Here is a 13,111-nt window from a genome sequence, read left to right as displayed (position 1 = left end):
ACCGGCAACGGAAGTGTTGACACAACGTAGAGGAAGTAGTCATACGTCTTCCCGATCCGACCGATCCAAGCACCGAATGTACGGCACCTCCGAGTTCTAGCCCATGTTTAGCTCGATGACAATCCCCGGACTCCGATCCAACAAAGTGTCGGGGAAGAGTTCCGTCAGCACGACGGCGTGGTGACGATCTTGATGTTCAACTGTCGCAGGGCTTCGCCTAAGCACCACTACAATATTATCGAGGATTATGGTGGAAGGGGGCACCGCACACGGCTAAGAAAACGATCACGTGGATCAACTTGTGTCTCTAGGGGTTCCCCCTGCCCCCATATATAAAGGAGCAAGGGGAGGAGGCCGGCCGGCCCTATGGCGCACCAAGGAGGAGTCCTCCTCCTAGTAGGAGTAGGACTCCTACTAGGAGGGGGAAGGAAGTGGGGAGGGAGAAGGTAAGGGGGGCGCCGCCCCCCCTCTCCTAGTCCAATTCGGACCAAGGGGGAGGAGGCGTGCGGCCCACCCTGGCTGCCCTTCTCTCTCTCCACTAAGGCCCATATGGCCCATTACTTCTCCCGGGGGGGGGGGGGGGGGTTCCGGTAACCCTCCGGCTCTCCGGTTTTCTCCGAAATCACACGGAACACTTCCGGTGTCCGAATATAGCCGTCCAATATATCAATCTTTATGTTCGTCATGTCCGTGCTCACATCCGGGACTCCGAACTAACTTTGGTACATCAAAACTCATAAACTCATAATATAACTGTCATCGAAACCTTAAGCGTGCGGACCCTACGGGTTCGAGAACAATGTAGACATGACCGAGACACGTCTCCGGTCAATAACCAATAGCGGAACCTGGATGCTTATATTGGCTCCCACATATTCTATGAAGATCTTTATCGGTTAGACCGCATAACAACATACGTTGTTCCTTTGTCATCGGTATGTTACTTGCCCGAGATTCGATCGTCGGTATCTCAATACCTAGTTCAATCTCGTTACCGGCAAGTCTCTTTACTCGTTTCGTAATACATCATCTCGCAACTAACTTATTAGTTGCAATGCTTCAAGGCATATGTGATGTGCATTACCGAGAGGGCCCAGAGATACCTCTCCGACAATCGGAGTGACAAATCCTAATCTCGAAATACGCCAACCCAACATTTACCTTTGGAGACACCTGTAGAGCTCCTTTATAATCACCCAGTTACGTTGTGACGTTTGGTAGCACACAAAGTGTTCCTCCGGTAAACGGGAGTTGCATAATCTCATAGTCATAGGAACATGTATAAGTCATGAAGAAAGCAATAGCAACATACTAAATGATTGGGTGCTAAGCTAATGGAATGGGTCATGTCAATCACATCATTCTCCTAATAATGTGATCCCGTCAATCAAATGACAACACATGTCTATGGTTAGGAAACATAACCATCTTTGATTAACGAGCTAGTCAAGTAGAGGCATACTAGTGACGTTTAGTTTGTCTATGTATTCACACAAGTATTATGTTTCCGGATAATACAATTCTAGCATGAATAATAAATATTTATCATGATATAAGGAAATAAATAATAACTTTATTATTGCCTCTAGGGCATATTTCCTTCAGTCTCCCACTTGCACTAGAGTCAATAATCTAGATTACACAGTAATGATTCTAACACCCATGGAGTTTTGGTGCTGATCATGTTTTGCTCGTGGAAGAGGCTTAGTCAATGGGTCTGCAACATTCAGATCCATATGTATCTTGCAAATCTCTATGTCTCCCACCTGGACTAGATCCCGGATGGAATTGAAGCGTCTCTTGATGTGCTTGGTTCTCTTGTGAAATCTGGATTCCTTTGCCAAGGCAATTGCACCAGTATTGTCACAAAAGATTTTCATTGGACCCGATGCACTAGGTATGACACCTAGATCGGATATGAACTCCTTCATCCAGACTCCTTCGTTTGCTGCTTCCGAAGCAGCTATGTACTCCGCTTCACATGTAGATCCCGCCACAACGCTTTGTTTAGAACTGCACCAACTGACAGCTCCACCATTTAATGTAAACACCTATCCGGTTTGTGATTTAGAATCGTCCGGATCAGTGTCAAAGCTTGCATCAACGTAACCATTTACGATGAGCTCTTTGTCACCTCCATATATGAGAAACATATCCTTAGTCCTTTTCGGGTATTTCAGGATGTTCTTGACCGCTGTACAGTGATCCACTCCTGGATTACTTTGGTACCTCCCTGCTAGACTTATAGCAAGACACACATCAGGTCTGGTACACAGCATTGCATACATGATAGAGCCTATGGCTGAAGCATAGGGAACATCTTTCATTTTCATTAGTAGAAAATAGGGCTTTGGTCCAGGCCGGGTCAGCCCATTAGTCCCGGTTCAGTCCAGAACCGGGACCAATGGGGGAATTGTTCCCGGTTCGTGAGCCCAGGGGGCGGCTGGGCCACGTGGGCCATTGGTCCCGGTTCATCTGGACCTTTTGGTCCCGGTTGGTGGGATGAACCGGGACCAATGGGCCTCGCTCCTGGCCCACCACCATTGGTCCCGGTTGGTGGCTTGAATCGGGACCAAAGGCTCCCCTTTAGTCCCGGTTCATGTCACCAACCGGGACCAATGAGGTGCCTATATATACCCCTCGCTCGCAAGCAGAGCACCCCAGTGCTCTGTTTTTCTCTGGCCGAGGGGGAGAGGGCTTGGTGGTGCTCTAGCTCACCTCCTATGCACACAAGGTGTTCGATGGAATGTCCGAGCCACACTACTTAAGATTTCTCCTCTCCAAGCTCGACCTCCAAGCTCCATTTTCCATAATATTTGTCTAGGTTTAGCGGTCTGTCACGCCCCGTCCTCGTCTTCACCGTCGTCGATCACCCGCGCCGAGCTCATCACCGGCACCACCATGGTGAGCCTCTTGTTCTTATCTTCTTTCTGAAAGGAAAAATATTCTTACTTGTATGTTTACATAGATACTTATATTATTTTCTTACTTTTATTATTGCATCTTATATAGTGCGATGGTTTTGGTATCCGCCCCCGTCGGCCCTCGTCCTGTCTATGATTCGGATGTGGTATATATATTATCTTTATAACTATTGGTTCATTTATTGTTTATGAAAATTATGTCGACCAACGTGACATAGATTTTATTTATGTAGGATGTATGTGAATCGGAAATGCCAACCGACCCTATTGTCGAGGGGTTAAATTTAGTTGAAGAAGAAAACAATTTGTTGAAGGAAAAAATAGAAAAATTGAGGAGGAGAAGATGATATTGGAGTTGCATGTTGCGGATGTCGTCGATGATCACAAGATCAAGATGGATGCAATGCGCTTGAAGATTAGAAAGATTAGAAAATATGCCATTCATACCGAGGCTTGGTATCATTATGCCGTTGGATCAATTGTTATCTTGGTTGCGATTATGATCGCATTTGTTTTTGCATTGAAATGTTTTACATAGTTTCAATGTATGGTTTAATTAATTAGATGCTCTGGAGAGCTATATGTTGTTAGATGAGAACTATGTATGCACTTTGGTTTTAATGTGATGATGAACTTCTATTAATTTGGACACTTAATTATATATAATGCACGCAGATGAACCGGCAATGGATGTACGGTGACAGACGCACCTGCGAGTACATTAAGGGCGTGCATGAGTTTCTTGATGCGGCCGAGGCAAACAAGCAGAATGGTTTTATGTGTTGTCCATGCACTGAATGTGGGAATACGAGGTCTTACTCTAACCGGAAAATCCTTCACTCCCACCTGCTTTACAAGGGTTTCATGCCACACTATAATGTTTGGACGAGGCACGGAGAAATAGGGGTTATGATGGAAGACGACGAAGAAGAAGAGTACGATGACAACTATGTGCCCCCTAAATACGGTGATGCTGCAACAGGGGGAGCTGGTGAAGATCAAGAGGAACCAGACGATGTGCCCAATGATGCTGCAACGGGTGAAGCTGCTGAAGATCAAGAGGAACCAGACGATGTGCCCAATGATGCTGCAACGGGTGAAGCTGCTGAAGATCAAGAGGAACCAGACGATGTGCCCGATGATGATGATCTCCGCCGGGTCATTGTCGATGCAAGGACGCAATGCGAAAGTCAAAAGGAGAAGCTGAAGTTCGATCGCATGTTAGAGGATCACAAAAAAGGGTTATACCCCAATTGCGAAGATGGCAACACAAAGCTCGGTACCGTACTGGAATTGCTGCAGTGGAAGGCAGAGAATGCTGTGGCTGACAAAGGATTTGAGAAGCTACTGAAAATATTGAAGAAGAAGCTTCCAAAGGATAACGAATTGCCCGACAGTACATACGCAGCAAAGAAGGTCGTATGCCCTCTAGGATTGGAGGTGGAGAAGATACATGCATGCCCTAATGACTACATCCTCTACCGCGGTGCATACAAGGATCTGAACGCATGCCCGGTATGCGGTGCATTGCGGTATAAGATCAGACGAGATGACCCTGGTGATGTTGACGGCGAGCCCCCCAGGAAGAGGGTTCCTGCGAAGGTGATGTGGTATGCTCCTATAATACCACGGTTGAAACGTCTATTCAGAAACGAAGAGCATGCCAAGTTGATCCGATGGCACAGTGAGAACCGAAAGAAAGATGGGAAGTTGAGAGCACCCGCTGACGGGTCGCAGTGGAGAAAAATCGAGAGAAAGTACTGGGATGAGTTTGCAAAGGACCCAAGGAATGTATGGTTTGCTTTAAGCGCGGATGGCATTAATCCTTTCGGGGAGCAGAGCAGCAATCACAGCACCTGGCCCGTGACTCTATGTATGTATAACCTTCCTCCTTGGATGTGCATGAAGCGGAAGTTCATTATGATGCCAGTTCTCATCCAAGGCCCTAAGCAACCCGGCAATGACATTGATGTGTACCTAAGGCCATTAGTTGAAGAACTTTTACAGCTGTGGAATGGAAACGGTGTACGTACGTGGGATGAGCATAGACAGGAGGAATTTAACCTTAAGGCGTTGTTGTTCGTGACCATCAACGATTGGCCCGCTCTTAGTAACCTTTCAGGACAGACAAACAAAGGATACCACGCATGCACGCACTGTTTAGATGACACTGAAAGTATATACCTGGACAAATGCAGGAAGAATGTGTACCTGGGCCATCGTTGATTTCTTCCGACTAACCATCAATGTCGAAAGAAAGGCAAGCATTTCAAAGGCGAGGCAGATCACCGGAAGAAGCCCGCCATGCGTACCGGTGATCACGTACTTGCTATGGTCAATGATTTACACTACGTAATCTTTGGAAAGGGTTCCGGTGGACTAACTGTTCTGAATGACGCTGAGGGACACGCACCCATGTGGAGGAAGAAATCTATATTTTGGGACCTACCCTACTGGAAAGACCTAGAGGTCCGCTCTTCAATCGACGTGATGCACGTGACAAAGAACCTTTGCGTGAACCTGCTAGGCTTCTTGGGCGTGTATGGGAAGACAAAAGATATACCTGAGGCACGGGAGGACCTGCAACGTTTGCACGAAAAAGACGGCATGCCTCTGAATCAGTATAAAGGTCCTGCCAGCTACGCTCTTACGAAAGAAGAGAAAGAAATCTTCTTTGAATGCCTGCTCAGTATGAAGGTCACGACTGGCTTCTCGTCGAATATAAAGGGAATAATAAATATGCTAGAGAAAAAGTTTCAGAACCTAAAGTCTCATGACTGCCACGTGATTATGATGCAACTGCTTCCGGTTGCATTGAGGGGGATTGTACCGGAAAACGTCCGATTAGCCATTGTGAAGCTATGTGCATTCCTCAATGCAATCTCTCAGAAGGTGATCGATCCAGAAATCGTGCCAAGGCTAAGGAGTGATGTGGCGCAATGTATTGTCAGTTTCGAGCTGGTGTTCCCACCATCCTTCTTCAATATCATGATGCACGTCCTAGTTCATCTAGTCGACAAGATTGTCATCCTGGGGCCCGTATTTCTACACAATATGTTCCCCTTTGAGAGGTTCATGGGAGTCCTAAAGAAATATGTCCGTAACCGCGCTAGGCCAGAAGGAAGCATCTCCATGGGCCATCAAACAGAGGATGTTATCGGGTTTTGTGTTGACTTCATTCCTGGCCTTAAGAAGATAGGTCTCCCTAAATTGCGGTATGAGGGGAGACTGACTGGAAAAGGTACTCTTGGAAGAGACTCAATAATATGCAGGAACGGATATTCTTGGTCTCAAGCACACTACACAGTTCTACAGAACTCTACCTTGGTGACCCCGTATGTCGATGAACACAAGAACAGTCTACGCTCCAAACACCCGGAGCAGTGCGACGACTGGATTACATGTGAACACATCAGGACTTTCAGCAGTTGGTTGGAAACACGTCTCAGAGGTGACAACACTGTTTGTGATGAGTTGTACTTGTTGTCCAGGGGACCATCTTTGACTGTATTGACTTACAAAGGATATGAGATAAATGGGAATACATTTTACACGATCGCCCAAGATCAAAAGAGCACCAACCAAAACAGTGGTGTCCGCTTTGATGCAGCAACCGAGAGCGGAAAGGACACATATTATGGTTACATAGTGGACATATGGGAACTTGACTACGGACCTGATTTTAAGGTCCCTTTGTTTAAGTGCAAATGGGTCAATCTGTCAGGCGGCGGGGTACAGGTAGACCCATAGTACGGAATGACAACAGTGGATCTGAAAAAAATCTTGGGTACACTGACGAACCGTTCGTCCTAGCCAATGATGTGGCACAGGTTATCTATGTGAAGAACATGTCTACCAAACCGAGAAAAAGAAAAGATAAGGAAGCGAATACATCATACGATGAGCCAAAGCGCCACATAGTTCTTTCAGGAAAAAGGGACATCCTGGGAGTGGACGGCAAGACAGACATGTCTGAAGATTATGAAAAGTTTCATGAAATTCCTCCCTTCAATGTCAAGGCTGACCCAAGCATCCTGATAAACATTGAAGATTATCCATGGTTACGGTGCAATAAGCAAATGACACAAGCGAAGAAAAAGTGAAGACTTTCTCCCGCAACTATTATGATGATACCATGCCAACTTTGTAACACACGAATATGCTACCATTGTCCGTTTTGTACATGCACATGCTATGTGGGTGAAATTATGATACCATGCCAACTTTCAACTTTTTCAGAGTTCATTTGAAATGCTGTCATGTCTTATGGTTCGGCCCTCGTAATACCATTATTCAAATTTTAACTATTCAAATTTGAAAACTAATGGCACTAACAGAAAGTTTATAATTTTTTCTAAAACTGATGGCACTAACAGAAAGTTTATAATTTTTCTGACCTAAAAGCAAAAAGAATTAAAAAATGCAAAAACAAAAGAAAATAAATAATGCAAAAAAATAAAAAAAAACTGGAAAAAGTAAAGTTAATCATAAACTTGTGATTCAAACAAATATCAAAGAATTCAAATTTTAACTATTCAAATTTGAAAACTAATGGCACTAACAGAAAGTTTATAATTTTTCTAAAACTAATGGCACTAACAGAAAGTTTATAATTTTGCTCCTCGTCGCTGGCCCATGACCATTAGTCCCGGTTTGTGCCACAAACCGGGACTAAAGGGTTGGTCCTCGTTGCGGGCAGAGTTTAGTCCCACCTCGCCAACCGAAGGGGGCTCACACCGGTTTATAAGCCCTTCCCTCTCTGCCTTGTTGAGCTCCTCTCAAAGTGAAAATAGATGCCCTAATAGAGAAAAGTTTAACCTAAATTCATAGTGAATTTCTCTGAAATTCATAGAAATTTAGTATGAATTTAGGTTGAATTTTCTCTATAAGCGCATCTATTCTCATTTTTTTAGTAAGTTAATCACAAACTATTCAAATTTGTAAACTAATGGCACTAACAGAAAGTTATAATTTTTCTAAAACTAATGGCACTAACAGAAAGTTTATAATTTTTCTAAAACTAATGGCACTAACAGAAAATTAAAGCAAAAAACAAAATAAAATAAATAATGCAAAAAACAAAACAAATAAACTGGAAAAATAGCAACAATAAGTATTTTGTTGTAATTAGAAACAAAATAAAATAAATAAAGCAACAAAGAAAACAAAAAAAAGTGTTTTCAAATTTGAAAACTAATGGCACTAACAGGAAGTTTATAATTTTTCTAAAACTAAAACCAAAAAGAATAAAATAAATAAAGGAAAAAACAAAAGAAAATAAATAATGCAGAAAACAAAACAAAAAAATTGGAAAAAATAGCAACAATAAGTATTTTGTTGTAAGTAGAAACAAAATAAAATAAATAAAGCAACAAAGAAAACAAAAAAACAAAAAAAGTGTTTTCAAATTTGAAAACTAATGGCATTAACAAAAAGTTTATAATTTTTCTAAAACTAAAAGCATACAGAATTAAAAAATAAAGCAAAAAACAAAAGAAAATAAAATAAAGCAACAAAAAAACAAAAAAATGCCACCTACTGGGCCCCCACGGCCTGAATACGACTAGAAACCCATCCAAGGGCCAGGATTCAGGCCCGCAGGAGGCCCAGTAGGCCCACACGCATAGCAGTGATAATTAGGCCCGTAAGCCTGCAATAGAGAGAAGCTCGAGAGGGGTGCGGCAGTGGGGCTTATAAACCACTGCGCACCCCTCTCAACTAGCGAGGTGGGACTAAACTTTCGACGCCGCAGTAGCACAAGGTCTTTGGTCCCGGTTGGTGGCACCAACCGGGACTAAAGGGGGCATTGGTCCCGGTTGGTGCCACGATCCGTGACCAATGCCCCCCTTTAGTCCCGGTTGGTGCTACCAACTAGGACCAAAGGCCGCCGCTTCCCGCCCTTTGGGCTGCTGAAAATTGGCATTTGGTTCCGGTTGGTGGCACCAACCGGGACTAATGCCCACCTTTAGTCCCGGTTGCTGCCACGAACCGGGACTAAAGGCTCTGCTATATAAGTCCACACTTAGGAAATTTTCACTCTCATCTTGCAGTTGCCGCTCCCGACGACGCCGACGCCACCAGGCTGCCCCGACGCCGCCCGCCCCGGCCCGCCCCCGTCGTCGCCGTCACCCGCGCCCCTGCCCCGACGCGCGTCGCCCCGGCCCGCCCCCGTCGCCATCGCCCGCGTCCCTGCCCCGACGCGCGCTGCCCCGGCCCGCCCTCGCCGTCGCCCGCACCGGCCCCTTCCCCGACGCGTGCCGCCCCGGCCCGCCATCGCCGTCGCCCGCGCCCCCTACCCCGAGCATGCGCCCACTGCTCCATCGCCATCCTCGCCGCCGACCCCGCGGTCCTCCTGCTCCGGCCGGCGCCCTCCCTAGCTAGCTAGCATTTTTTTCATATATATGCCATTTTTTTTCTTATATATGCTTGTTTTATATATATATATATGTTCTCTGTGTATATATATGTTCATGTATATATGCAATAGTTTTTTAGAAAAATTAGGATTTTTTTTCTGTTCATAGATTTTTTTGGTGATATTAATTATTGTAAATATGCAAATGTTTGTATATTCATATGAACAATGAATTAGGCAATACTACTTCATGAATTTTTAAGAAGGAAGAAGAAGAAAAAGAATGAGAGGAAAAAGGAAATAAGAAGAGGAAAGGAGAAGAAGAGGGGAGAGGAAGACGACGAAAATAAGTAAGAAGAAGAAAAAAGAAGAAAAAGAAGAGGAGAAGAAGAAAGAAATAGAGGAGAAGAAGAGAAAAATAGAATATATATATTCTATTTTCTCTTTTCTCCTCTATTCCTTTCTTCTTCTCCTCTTTTTTTTCTTCTTTTTTTTCTTCGACACGTGGGGGGGGGGGGTCGAGAACATCGGACATTCATGAGAGAGGCGAGGAAGAAGGGGAAGAAGAGGGAGAAGAAGAGGAGAGGAAGAAGAGGAAGTCTTCTCCTCTATTCTTTCTTCTCTTCTTTTTTCTTCTTCTTCCTATATGTATTAGTTTTTTTATTTAGGTTGTTAATTAGTAGATATTAATTTTGTTCATATATGTATGGATGCATGTGATATGTATGTATGTATGTATGTATCGGGTATGTCGTTGTCGATATACCCCCTATCCGATAACTTCGACATGAGGGGGTCGAGAGGGGGTCTAGGGTCGCCGAGGGGTCGAGGGTCGTCGAACATGAGAGGAAGAAGAGGATAAAAAAAGAAGAGGAAGAAGAAAAAAAAAGAGGAGAAGAAAGAATAGAGGAGTTCTTCTCCTCTATTCTTTCTTCTCCTTTTTTTTTCTTCTTCTTCCTCTTTTTTTATCGGGAACGAGGGTCGTCGAGGGTCACCGAGAGGTAGAGGAAACCCTAAATAGAAAGTATCCTCGGTGTGAGATACATGTACCGTCGGTGTTGGACACTACATCCACGTCCCACAAGTGGCGCGGGCTTCGACGCCCACGTCACTTGTGGGACGTGGATGTAGTGTTCGACGCCCACGTCACTTGTGGGACGTGGATGTAGTGTCCGACACCGACGGCCACATGTATCTCACACCCACGATACTTGCTATTTAGGGTTTCCTCTACCGTTCGGCGACCCTGACCCTCGACGACCCTCGTTTCCGATAAAAAAAAAGAGGAAGAAGAAGAAAAAAAGAGAAGAAGAGAAGAAGAAAAAAAAAAGAGGAGAAGAATGATTATGATGGCTCCGGTGACCTAATGCCGGTGCAAGAAGGAGACCGTGAGGACGGCTCCGGTGACCCAATGCCGGTGCAAGAAGGAGACCGTGATGACATCTCCGGTGACCGAACCGAGTCCGGCCAGGTATATATATTAGTTAAGCTTCTGCTGACTAGCTAATTGATACATACATTGTTTTGGTATGTACACATATTAATTAAGTCTTTGTTCTTTTTCTAGCCCTCTGGATCGAGCACAACTTCGGTAAAGAGACGAGGCCCGAAGAAAAAGTTGAGCTCGGATGAAAAGTTTGAGATCATAGCAATCGTGCCCGACGGCCAACCGATTGAACCCCTCCGGACAAAGAGCGCATTTGTTGCTCAGTGCGGGGTTTTGGTTAGGGACAAGATCCCGATCAGCATCCAGCAATGGTTAAAGCCGGCTACGGAAGACCCTGAGGTGTCTTATGTCAATGATATGTAGAAAAATGATCTTTGGACTGAGCTGAAGTCAAATTTCACCCTACCGCCAGAGGATGATCCAGAGAAGCCAGTTAAAGAGCAATTAATCAAGTCTTTTGCTCTTAAGAGGATGGCAGAACTATTCAGGAGGTGGAAGAAAGAGCTGAATAAGTTTGTCGAAAATAATGAGACACCAGAATTCAAGGGCAGATATGAGAAGATCAGAGATCACTGGCCCGCATTTGTGGCCCATAAGACATCGGAAAAGAGTAAGAAGATGTCGGCGACAAACAAGCAAAATGCTGCGAAGAAGAAGCATCACCATCGCACGGGGTCAGGTGGCTACCTCGTAGCCCGGCCTAAGTGGGCCAAGACTGAGAATGATCTGGTTGATAAAGGTATCGAACCAGAGACAATTAACTGGCCAGACCGTTGCCGGACTTGGTTCTTCGGGGCTGGCGGAACCTTGGACCCTGTAACAGGGAAGTGCATTTGGACAAACGATCAAATGGACATACCAGTCAAGAAGCTTCAGCAGTATATCGAAGCAGCGCAGCAAGGGACGTTCTTTCCAGATAGAGAGAACGATGAGCTCACAATGGCCCTCGGGAATCCTGAGCACCCTGGACGGACACGAGGCACGCCAGGCTCCATTCTGTGGAAGGTTGGGTTTTCGGACGCAGGCGGTTACAAATCCCAGGAGAGGAGGAAAAAATTGTAGCAGACCCAAATGCAGGCGCTGCAAGCAAGGGTACAAGCGATAGAGGAACGAGAAGCAAATCGCAGCAAACGTACTGCCGAAGCTTCCCCCGAAGCTACCCCGCCATCTCAGCGGAGAAGCAGCGTGGCTTCCACCGAGCTGCTTCAGTCGGAGCATGCCTTGACGGCTCCTGTCAGCTATCCCGTGGATGCTATCACAGAGTCTCAAAATTGCCACCTTATGATGCAATGGATGAATTTGAAGGTCAAGGCGGCTGTTGGCTCTGTTTATCCTACTGAACCCGGCGCAACTTTTCACTGCCGGCCGATTCCAGAAGGATATGCTAGGATGATGGTGGATGAACTGACGGAGGGATTTGAGGACCTCCAGCTTGACCACCCTACCGGTGAAGGGGAGACTAGGCTGGGGTCTGCTCTGAAGACTCCATGCCTATGGCGGAAGGAGCTCATCAACCTTCCGAACTGGACGCCTCCGCCTCCTCCGACAAGTCAGGGCACTCCGTCTCCTCCACCGCCTCCTCCTCCGGCGAGTCAGGGCACCCCGCCTCCTCCTCCGGCGAGTGACGATCAGGGCACTCGACCGGCTCCTTCTTCGGCGCGTGGCGGCACTCCGCCTCCTTCTCCGCTTGCGCCGACGCGCCCGAGCAGCCAGCCTCCTCCTTATCCGACTCGTCAGCAAGGGCGGAAGAGACCTGCCGCCGCTCCGGCTGCTCCGGCGCGTCGTAGTCTTTCTCCTCCGCCTTGTAAGCAAGTAAAGAAGACAACCGCTCCGTCTGCTCTGCCAGCGTCTAGCAGTACAGCCAGAGGCGGGAGGAAATACAGATTCGGTCCTTCTCTGAAGACTCCAGAGAAGTTACCATATGAGAGGACCCCGGAGGAGAACACCGAGATCGCACGAGAAGAAGTGAGGAACTACTTTGAAGGGGTGAAAGCAAAGAAACATCCACCTCCGGAGGAGAAGGTAGATCCGGTGAAAGCGAAGCGCACTCTGGCTGCCCTGACAAAACCACCCAAGTCTCCGCCGAAAGGAAACTATGAGCGCATTATTGGAAAGGAATTTGCCGAAGCGGAGCGGTCGGGAAGTACTGTCAGTGATCAAAGGCTGAAAGAACGACGAGCTGGGAAACAAATTGCCCAGCTCGGCGAACAAGCGAAGCAATCGTGCCCCCCGCTCAAGGTGCCTAGCGACAACGTCGCTAATGATCCGAGGATGGTGCCCGGTTATAGCAATCTTGGCGATTACCTTCCCGACGATGTACATTATGATTTCATGGAGGTGCAGATACAAAGATACGAGTACGGGAAGCCTCTCGTCAAAGATGAA

General features: G+C 46.2%; 1 protein-coding gene across 1 annotated transcript in view; it reads left to right on the top strand.

The window, feature by feature from the left end:
• Window positions 1-13,111, top strand: part of LOC147987483 (uncharacterized) — a 43,380-nt gene that overhangs the window by 1,410 nt on the left and 28,859 nt on the right. The window lies entirely within an intron of this gene.

The sequence above is a fragment of the Triticum urartu genome, chromosome 2A, assembly GCF_056163025.1.
Source record: "Triticum urartu cultivar PI428250 chromosome 2A, HENAU_Tu73, whole genome shotgun sequence".
In the NCBI taxonomy this organism is placed as follows: Eukaryota; Viridiplantae; Streptophyta; class Magnoliopsida; order Poales; family Poaceae; genus Triticum; species Triticum urartu.
This window is presented reverse-complemented; position numbering and strand designations above follow the sequence as displayed.